We start from the raw sequence: 10,893 nt of genomic DNA on the forward strand, positions 1-10,893 counted from the left end.
GAAGTTTGTTGTCACCGTAATTAACTTGCAGCATATTTTCAGAGGCTGTGGTTTTTTTTCTTGACCCATATTGTTGAATGTGTCTTAAAAACAGGGCCCTGGCATTTTTGGTCCAGGCGGCCCACACCCACCGTGATTGGTCAGACACATTCCCTGCAGACTCTCCTCTTAAAATATGCGTGCATTCTATGTTAGGAGTGTTCAGCGTTCATGTGATAGTTTTGGATCCTTCAAGACTTATCTGTTGATCTTACACTTAAATAATGAATTCATTCTTAGAGTTATGATTTGTATATTTATGGTATTTTTATATTTTTTTTATTATTGATATTTGATATTGTATTGCCATTATTGTTATTTTTAATTGTTATTATTACTATTTTGCTTAATATTGGCTTAGCAACTTTAAATTTAATTTTAACTATTGTAAGATTCATATTTTGTCGCTTTGGACAAAAGTGTCTGTAAATACAATAACCATAACCATAACCCTTCCTAAAAGCTACACTAAAGCTGAGAGTAGTATACGCCCTGGAAAAGAGCACCAATACAAGAGAAGCTAATTAAGCCATTCAAGGAACACTGATGCTTGTATCACCACTGATTTTAGAGATCACACAGACTTCTCAGCTACCCAACAGGCTAACTGCTAGCATTTTCAATGTAAGCTTAAACAGTACTTTAATGTTACAGCCAAACTGCTTGTTATCGTTATGACGTGACACACACACGCACGCACACAAACACACACACACACACACACACACACACACACACACACACACACACACACACACACACACACACACACACAGCCTCCCTCCCTTCCTGAGAGTCCCTGTTAATTTGCCTACTCCTTACCACATCGTCATCTACTCTCTCTTCCATCTTTTCCTCACTCGCTCCCATGGCCCTGTCATGGTCACTCCTCGGCTTCTTCCCTGTCATGAAGCGGTTTCTGCTTCTCTGTATAGCCAGCCACCTCTCCTCCTCCTCGGCTTCAGGTAATGCTGATGTTGAAGCAGCTACTACAACCCCAACCATATCCGAACTTTTTGAGGAATCCACCTGTAGATTCTTAATCTTTTTCTCCTGTAATTTCTCTGCACCTCCCTTGCACTTCAGTGGTCGTTTGTCCATTTTAACGTAGATGCTAAACTTCCAGCATAACTATTACAGCTTGTGTGTCAGGGCCGGGAGGCGTGGCCACAGTGGGATTCGTAAATTTGCGGCCCGGAGTGGGGTTCCTAGATTTGATTTGGTCAGGCCAGTGCCAATAAAGAAAATTAACCAATGGGCCGCGGTGAATTCTTTATGGGCAGGCCCGGCCAAAAAATAAAAAAAGTGGCCCGGAATGCCAGATGGCCAGTCCAGCCCTGCTTAAAAAGGTTGCAGACATGTCTTCAGATATGCCTGGTCTGGGTCCACCTTTCACCCTCGGGATGCTGTATGACGCTCACTAAGAGAAACTGATCCCAGGTAAACTTTGAAGTAGACCATTTTAGAAATAAATAAATGAAGCATGATGTTAGCTCAGGGAGACCAATGCGATTGTGCATAAGCTGGTTGTCAGCAGCTGACTTCATTCATGCTTCACTACGTTGAAACTGATTGCGAAGTTGTGAAGCACAAACCAGTTTGAGAAGAAGAGAACTGACTAACAGGAAAATATATTTCTTCAACTCTATAAACATCAACAATGTACTTAACATCCAACATTAAAAATTGTGAGTCAACATTAGTCGTTAATTGAACCAAGGTTAAGGTACAGTCTTTTCAGAATACAAGAGGAATCTGTTAAGGACAAGACAACTATTTTTAAAAAAAAGTAACCAGTTTAAGAAGAAAACACATACAGCCACCTATTGATTACATCAATGTTCCTGGTCCCTCTGGGTTTGAATCATTGTTTAAACTTGTGAAGCATGTTTAAGATAAAATGTAAACCCATATCCCCATTTACAGACCAAGAATCTAACAAGTCATTGCTCTTATTCAACTGGATGCAGGTGCACATAGTTGGATGTATTATAAACCCAGAATCCTCGGTAAACAGGCTCAGTGAATGTGGTGTGAAAGGTGTAGAGGTGCCTCAGTGTGTTAGAGGAGACTCTGTAGAAGGACAGAGTGCCAGCAGGCCAGTCCAGATACACCCCAACTCTGCTACACCCATCAGAGGGATAAGGATTGCTCCACACCGTCAGGCCATTATGCCATGCCCTAAGTGAATGTTCCCCACTTTTAGAATAAGCATATTTCCCAAAAGCCCACAATATGGTATTTCATCCTCCAAATTCACCATCTGGACTGTCTGATTTTCTTTCAATTTCACTGTGTACAACGCCACCATAAATACCACCATATAAATAGATTCGTCAGAACAATGATTCCACTCAATCTCCCAGTAATGTTTCCCAGATAAGCTCTCTTTGTACAACACCTGAGTCTTTGTATCAAACCTCTCTGGGTGATCAGGATATGACTGCCGTTCTCCACATGTTGCCTTCTTGTTTCCCTCAGACAGAATGAGGTTGTAGTTTGCAGTGTTTGGGTCCAGGTTGAGATCACAGGCATCTGATGGAGAGACCAAAACAAAATGTGTTATCAGTTATTCTGATGGTCAAACAGGTTTCTGGAGGAGAGTTATTAGTACAGCACACTGTTGACTCAGAAAAACATTATAATTACTTACACTAGATCAGATCTCTTCTGTCTGTGATGGTCTCCACAAGAGGGAGTTGAAGTTTTCAAAAATCTTCACTGACTAGAATGCCGTTCTTGTAATGGTAGATGGTTGCTCCTGTGTAGTTCTTATTCTCAATGATTGCTATGAGGAAATGGAATTGTCTGTTGTTGTGTGTTGGCAAAGTGATGGAAAGCTTTGGCTTTTTCTGTCATTTTGGTGACTTCAGCTGAGTCGTACTATGGATCTTCATTGGTACCTCCTAATTTATGAACACCCAAGTGGTCGGCCATCACATCAAAGTCCACTGAAGTCAAAACAAAGCACAGAACATCTTCTACACCTGGAGCAAGAACCTGTCTGTCCAGCTCTGACTGATTTGGGACGATTTTTGTTCCCTCCATGGTATCTACACACTGGGTTAGTTTTTCTTGACTAAATGGTGACTTGTCTCTGTCTTCAAAGAGTTGGTCTAGTGAGCTCTCATCTTCTTTTCCTTCACGGATGGAGGGAAGTTTATTTGCCAACACCTGCTGGAGGTTAGATGCATAACTACCACTCAATCTTCGGAAAGTACTTAACTCTTCTTGAATCACAGGAACATTCCTTACTACTTTTTCTTCAAGATAATTGTTGCATCTCGTTACTATTTTCCCTAAATCTTCCAGAGTACCCTGTGCTTCTCTCATTAGTGCAGCGCTCATCTCTCTTGTCAGCTCAGCAGCTTCAGAGTTGAAATTCTTCAGCGGCATCAGCCAGACCTTCACAGGAACAGCCTTCTCTCCTTTTTCTCCCAGTAGCTTTGGGAGTTGTTTGTAGGTCTTCACTGCATCTTCAAATGTTGCAGGGTTGCCATCAAGAATTAAGTCTCGGTAGAATTTGCAGGAGAATTTCTTGGTCAGGGCTTTTTCTTCATCCGTCAGGTTGAGCTTAGCTTCCCCCTCAATATTAAACGAGGGGATCTTCTTTATTACAGCTTGCATGCTGCCCTGGATGTCCTGAACGCTGCTGGTATCTAACTTATCACTGTCAAACACAAAGAAAGCATTTCCCCATAAAGGATGCCTGTGACTACATGTGTTGCTGAGCTCTTCTTAATGACATCCATCTGTTGGGGGTCCATGGTTAGTTGTTCAATCATTAACTGCTTGAAGTTGGTGGTAGTTTTGTACTGACACGTCACTCTGCTCTGATTGTGGAATTTCTTCTTATCATTCAGATACTTGGCAGATCCTCCGACTTCAATCAGTCCACCCAGGACACTGGCCTTCAGAGAAGCTTCAACATCCAGCAGATGGCACTTGGATTCAGTGGAGTCAGAAACAGAAATTTCAAATGAACTGAGGGATTTCAGTTATCTTGCCTTGTAGAGTTTTATCATCCCACAATGTCAAACCTATAGATGTTATAGATGTCGCCGTCACATTAGGTGATACCACTAGTTGATGCTGTGTTGCCAAGGTGTTAACAATCATAAATTGTTGTAAACATATAAATACTGCGGTGACCCCATATGTAATACTGCATGGTGGCACTGCTGGCCCTGCAGGAGGACTACGCTAATGGAAGAATCAGGAGAAAAAGAGACTTCAGGGACCATGACAATGACTGGCTAATATGCCGATTTAGATTTTCTAAAGCTGAGCTCTTGGATCTATGTACTGAATTGGGTCTAGTAGAGGGCAACGCGCTGGATCCGTGCCATCCTGGTCCAAATACAGGTCCTCGCCACAAGTGTTTTTTTTAAATAGATATTATATATAATCTTCAACTTAATCACTAAGCCTTGTTTGGATATAATATGTAGTTCTGTTAAATCTTATTATATATGTCTGGTATATCGAAGCTGTCACCGAGTGCCGTAATGCCTGCCGTTTTGGACGTATTATTAATACATAGTTATAAATCAGGGTTCCATACACTGTGCAAGAACGGCTGAAATTATAATTCAATTGCAGCAATTCCTGAACGTCTGAGAAGTTTTAGTTTTTTCTCTGCCAGTCATCATGATTCGGTGTAACAACTGCCAGTGTCATTCATATACTGATCAGCATTCACGAGGTGCTTTGCATTGACTATTTATGGCACAGGGCGGGATAAGAGGCTGATCCACGTACGCACGCTTGTAGGTAATCTCTGATTTATAAAGGGAACATTGCTTACAGGTGTTTTATAAATCTGACATTTTTTTGGTGTACGCCATTTTGGGCTTTTGGTACATACACTTATAGTAAGGATCCTTTCACAGTTTTATAAATGAGACCCCAGTACTTTTACACTTTAACTTGAGTAAAAAGCTTGAGTTGATGGTAGTATTTTTAAACCCTAGTATCTATACTTCTACCTGAGTAATGAATGTGAATACTTTTGACACCTCTGTCAATAATAACTAATAACCTATCTTTAAAATCAATTGTTTATTCAGGTTGAATAGAGTTAGGTATAGGCTGTTTTATAATTACAAGTTTGTGTAATTTGGGGTTTCACTAGTCAGTGACATTTCATTATTTGTATTTTATTTTCAATGCAGATGGAATAGGTTAGGGTTAGGGTTCATCCGTGAAGTGAACGCCTCTTGTAGTGGAAGTTTTTCTTGAAGCAACAGGGTTATTAATATTCATGATAAAATCAAAACGATTAACGACTGTTTGAGAATTAAACCAAAGTTTGGTCTTTGAGTATTTACATACATTTGCAAATGGATTAACACAGTTTCAAAGGTACACGCAGCTCAACTGAAAATGTCTTTCTAACCTAAAATCTAAACATCCAAACATCATATAGTGAAGAAACTGATCCTAACATTAGCCTAAAAAACAGTTTATCTCAGGAGGCAGAAGGAGACACGGTTTATGGCCTTCTTCACTTTGTCTGCTAAAAGTTAAACAAATGAGAAGCTAGAGTTTCTTAAAAATAAAACTAATAGGCGTAGAGTTCATGGCTGCAGCTGTCCCTCTCTGGTCTTTAAGAGTCTAAGAGGAAGGAGCAGGATTTTGTGGAGGTTTAAAACAATCTTTAAACAAATGGTTAAAATCATTAATCAATAATGGTTAAAATAAAATTTTCCACCACTCTCCAAAGTGCCAGACACCATCGAATGTAAGCATTTGCCCACTCAAGTTGGTTACGACGATGAACTGCAGTCAGGTCGAGAGAGAGAGAGAGAGAGAGAGAGAGAGAGAGAGAGAGAGAGGATGAACCCTAACCCTAACACCAGATACTGACTGGTTTTCGGACACCCCCCAGACCCCACAATACAGTAAAACTGCACATTTTAGAGTGGCTTTTTATTGTGGCCAGCCTAAGGCACACCTGTGCAATAATCATGCTGTCTAATCGGCATCTTGATATGCCACACCTGTGAGGTGTATGGATTATCTCGGAAAAGGAGACATGCTCACTGACACAGATTTAGACACATTTGTGAACAATATTTTAGAGAAATAAGTCTTTGTTGTACATAGAAAAAGTCTTAGATCTTTGAGTTCAGCTCAAGAAAAATGGGGGCAAAAACAAGTGTTTATAATTTTGTTCAGTGTATTTTCAATATATTAGTCACATTTTCTGGTTCCAGATTCACAAATGTTTTCAGATGATTCAGAATCTGCAGAGTCATCGCTGTTGATCCCATACCAAAACAATGATTAATCGTAGCCCAGCCCTAATATATATATACTGTATATATAATATGCCATTCCCCTCCTTCCATCGCCCTAACACATGCATGCATGCACGCACACACACATGGAGAGCATTTCCACCTTCACTCTGTCATACACTCACACTCAGAGCCCCACGGGTTATGTGTGTCCCCCCCAATGTTGAAACAAAACCTACGCACTTGCCTGTTGTGTAGAGGGTGAGCAGGGTCATTGAGGATGCTTCCAGCCTTTCTCAGAATGAAGACCTTACACAACCGAGTAGCTGATATCTGGTCACACCCAACGAGCCTACTCACCATACTGATTATGTGCTGCAACCTCTCCTGATCTAGGCTGGGCATGTTTCCAAACACGCAAATCAGACCAGAGGGACAGCCTTTTAAAACAGATCCACCTTAAAACTCATGAACTGCCTTCTATGGCATCATAAGCACAATGCCTCTTTATTTATTGTGAGTTACCCATTTTTCTATCACTGGAGACTTACCTTTGAAGAAGACGTGAACATCATTAATAATTCATGATTGAAATACTTCAATTGTTTCATTAGTTAATGTATTGTTCTTACATCGACTCATGCATGAGATACTATTCATTCTTCTACATTTCTGATAGGTCATGAAGTACTACTTGAATTAATCAATGCCTTCATGATAATTCATGGACATTTCCCATAAAGTGTTACCGAAAAGGCAGAGAAAAGTCAGCCCGTCCTCATCCAAATCGGTCTTAAAATGTCTCCGAAAGAAAGTAAATGCCCTAAACATATTCTTTGTGAATCTTTACAATCATTCCCCCAAAGAACCATGCAGACCTGCCTTGTTGCAGTTCAAAATGTTCTTCAAAACCATTTTCAGCGTCCTCATTTTAATAGTTTTACATGACTAATTACAAGCCAATCTCTAATGTTTTATTAACCATAAGTTTGTTGTCTAAACTTAACTAGTTTCATTTCACTACGTTTTGTGTTTCAAACTTGTTAGACTGTTGAGTCGGGCTTTGCTGTTGCGTTGTGCTGGGTGCAAGATAGGGCCCATAATGTTCTCTAGGTATGACATCTATGTGTTGTGAAAAGTTGTATTTTTAAATTATTGTCCCCACACAAATAGTAATGATCAGTCCTAGCATTAGCAAGCTAGGCCAACTAGCTTCCACTTACAGAGTGGAATACAACGACAGTGTTGTTGTCATTACTTACAATTCCCCATGTGAGCGACAGAAACTACGCACTATAGCTTTAACCATGAGATCCATTAACTTGCCCACCAGCATTTGCTTTCAGACAATGCTAAAATGAAATAAAAAGTAAAAATTTCACAAGACAATGAGGTTGTTCAAGATTTTCATTTATACTGGTTGGTCACTGTCAGCAGTGCGTCCAGTGAGTGTTAAAGTCATCAGCATCAGAGTATGTGAGTGTAATTCAAATAATTCTTAATCGTATACCATTAAAATGAATAGATCAGAGTGTAATCATGTTTCTTTGAAGCTGTATAAAGTTGGAGTATGTCACAGACACACAGAGAGGACACTGGTCTAGAAAGTGAGGCTCATAGAGGAAGTGACTGTGGGATTGTCTTACAGGAGGAAGTTTGGTCAACTGCTGTAACTCCAAGTTGAATCATCAACCCTGATTGTTGCACGGTCAGGTAAAGGTTAAGGCTACACAACCTCTCCTAGTATATACCTTGTTAATGCCAGGGTTAGGGTTAGGGGTTTCATTGTTGTCAAGAGTAAAAAAACAATTAGTTTGTATAATCAATTTAGCATTCATTATTGATGGTTATTATGAAGTGTTAACCATTGATTTAATATAATTTAACCATCTCATTTTGTTTAAGTTAACAGAATTATTTCTTCTTTAATGCGTTGAATTTACACCATAATTTCTATTCATTATGAAACATATTGCAGTCCTATTCCTGCCCTACTCCCCAAAAGTACAAAATAAGTTTAATGCAGAATAAAAGTATAACAATAGGCTCCATTTCTTTGTGTACATGGTCCCATAATGATTTAAGCCCTGGGCATAACCAAAGGAAACAGATAAGAGTTGCTTGAGTTTCTTTCTGTTTCTAGCTCTCTTACTCCTTCTAGCTCCTCTCTCATCTTTCTACTTCTCCCTCCCACTTCTCCCTCCCTCCTTCCTTCCGTTTGTTTAGTCACCTCTTCTCTTTTTTATACCCTACCCATTTCCTGCCTCAGTGGCTCCTCACAAACAGAGTACTAGCGTGTACAGAGGACTGCATTGTAACAACAGCTCTCCTCATGGACACACAGCATTAGTCAGAGTAACAGGAGGACAACAGAAACTGATTAACTTCCAGATAAAGCTCTGCTGCTTTCATGCTGGACCAAAAAGATGGTATAGACACTAGGAGTGATGGAATGTAACTAAGTACATTTACTCCAGTACTGTACGTACTGTCAGTTACTTAAACTTTACTTGAGTCTTTTCTTTTCATGCCACTTTCTACTATTACTTCTACATTTCAGAGAGAAATATTGTACTTTTTACTCCACTACATTAATCTGAATGCTTTAGTTACTTTACACATTGAGATGTTTGCACACAAAACACGTGGAGTTTACGAAATACAATGTTTTATTAAAATGAAACTAGCCAACAATATAACGGCCGACAAGTCCAGCTGACATGATTAGACCATTAAACACCCAACTGTTTGCACGACACTTGTTGCTGCTGCTAACCCAACCCCGAGCCCAAATGCAGCTAGCGTGAGCTCCAGCAAAGGAGACGGAAACACTCTGTTAAAATAAGCAACGCCCGATTTTTCGGGTTAGCAACAGGTGATACTGTATTTAGTGTTTTTATTCTTCAATCAGTTAATATAAACATCTTTGACGTTAAAGATGTTATAGAACGTAATAGCGTTATAGAACATAAAAAATAACGTCACGGTTACTTTGCTGAGTAACTAATTACTTTTACAATGTGTAACTCAATTACTTTTTGGGAGAAGTCATTTGTCACTGTAAGTAATTACTTTTTTAAAGTAAGATGACCAACTCTGTTGACATCTTTGTGTACCTGGTTATTTTACGCCCTAGTGGATTGAAAATATAACCTTTGATTTCCATCTCCTTTTGTAATCAATACTGTTAAGCACTTGCAAGTGTCAGTGCAAAGAGCATACATGCATTTTGGACAAGAATTGCTGAAGTTATTATTAACAGATATAGTAGTTTTAGAAGCGATTGTCTAAATATTAAAATTGTGTTGGTATAGACAGATTAAAAAAACAATTTGTGAACAATGACAATAAAAGTAAGTGGGATTAGCTGCAATACAACGGGCAACAGCTGAAATCTTGCTTAGGGCACCTTTATTTGGTTAGGGCCGGGTCTGTAATACAGTAGCAGGTGTTGACATCTAATGAAAAGTAACAAGTACCTGAGAGTCAGTGCTAGCATTAACAAGCTAGGCTCACTAGCTTCCACTTACAGAGTGGAATACAATCTTAACAGAAGATTGTTTCCCAAACGTTTGAATGACATCCAAATTTAACAATTGATCACACAATTGTATGATCAACAGCCATCCTGTTAAAGTCCATGTGGGAGCTTATGAAATATTACTTTAATCTGTGTTCTTATGACACTGTGAAGAGGGAAGGTTATATAAAGTCCTCTGAGGATTTATGTTCTATCATTGTAGGATTATTTGCATTAAAACATGTGAGTGTGTCATGAATAATAAAGGTTATAATCTTTGATACAGTCAACTTTTTAATCTAAAAGAAATAAAGTAGCACACAGTGGTGAAGTCAGTTCTCCACTTTATTGAATATTCTGCTCAAGAAGAGAGTAAACATATCCAACAGTGACTATCCTTTTTCTTTTAGACCTATGAGTTATAATAACTTGGATTGACAACCATGTATTGATATAAGCTCAGTATCTTTAATTATCAGGAATTAGAATACAAAGTTACATTAGAAATAATTATCAGTGATGTACCAAGCAATGAAAGTTGAAACTGATTGTGAAGCACTAACCTGTTTGAGAAGTTTGGCTGTGCATCACATCAACATCAACTGATTAACAGGAAAATACATTTCGTCAACTCTATAAACATCAGCAATGTACTTAACATCTAACATAAAAATGTGTTAACAGTGACTCTCTCCTCAAAACAGTAGTCGTTAACTGAACCCAAAGTCAAGCTTAAGGTACAGACTTTAAAGACAAACTTCATGATTCATTGGGTCTTACATTCAAATCCAAATTCCAAGATGGCAGCACGTCTCTCTGTCTGTGCGTGAATGAATGGGTGATATTTGTCTGATATTTATTTGTTCATGGGAAAACTGCCAACTGTTCACTTGGTGAGCTTTCGAATAATACTACTGCTTTAACGAAGAGTCGGTATTTGTCATTCTCGACGGTTTTATGACGAAAATCCGTATAGTTTAAGTCGGAACTGACATCCTCAGTGAACCGGCTCTGTAGTCCTATTGCAGTGCAGGCTGAAAACGCACGGTATTCGTATAATCCCCATCTGAATACGTGATTATGACCATCAAG

The 10,893-nt window shown here is 39.1% G+C and overlaps 1 pseudogene; it reads right to left on the minus strand.

The window, feature by feature from the left end:
• Window positions 1-1,991: 1,991 nt before the first annotated feature.
• On the minus strand, window positions 1,992-6,556 carry LOC114548534 (neoverrucotoxin subunit alpha-like; annotated as a pseudogene).
• Between the last annotated feature and the right edge of the window lie 4,337 nt (window positions 6,557-10,893).

Source organism: Perca flavescens, chromosome 21 (assembly GCF_004354835.1).
Source record: "Perca flavescens isolate YP-PL-M2 chromosome 21, PFLA_1.0, whole genome shotgun sequence".
In the NCBI taxonomy this organism is placed as follows: domain Eukaryota; kingdom Metazoa; phylum Chordata; class Actinopteri; order Perciformes; family Percidae; genus Perca; species Perca flavescens.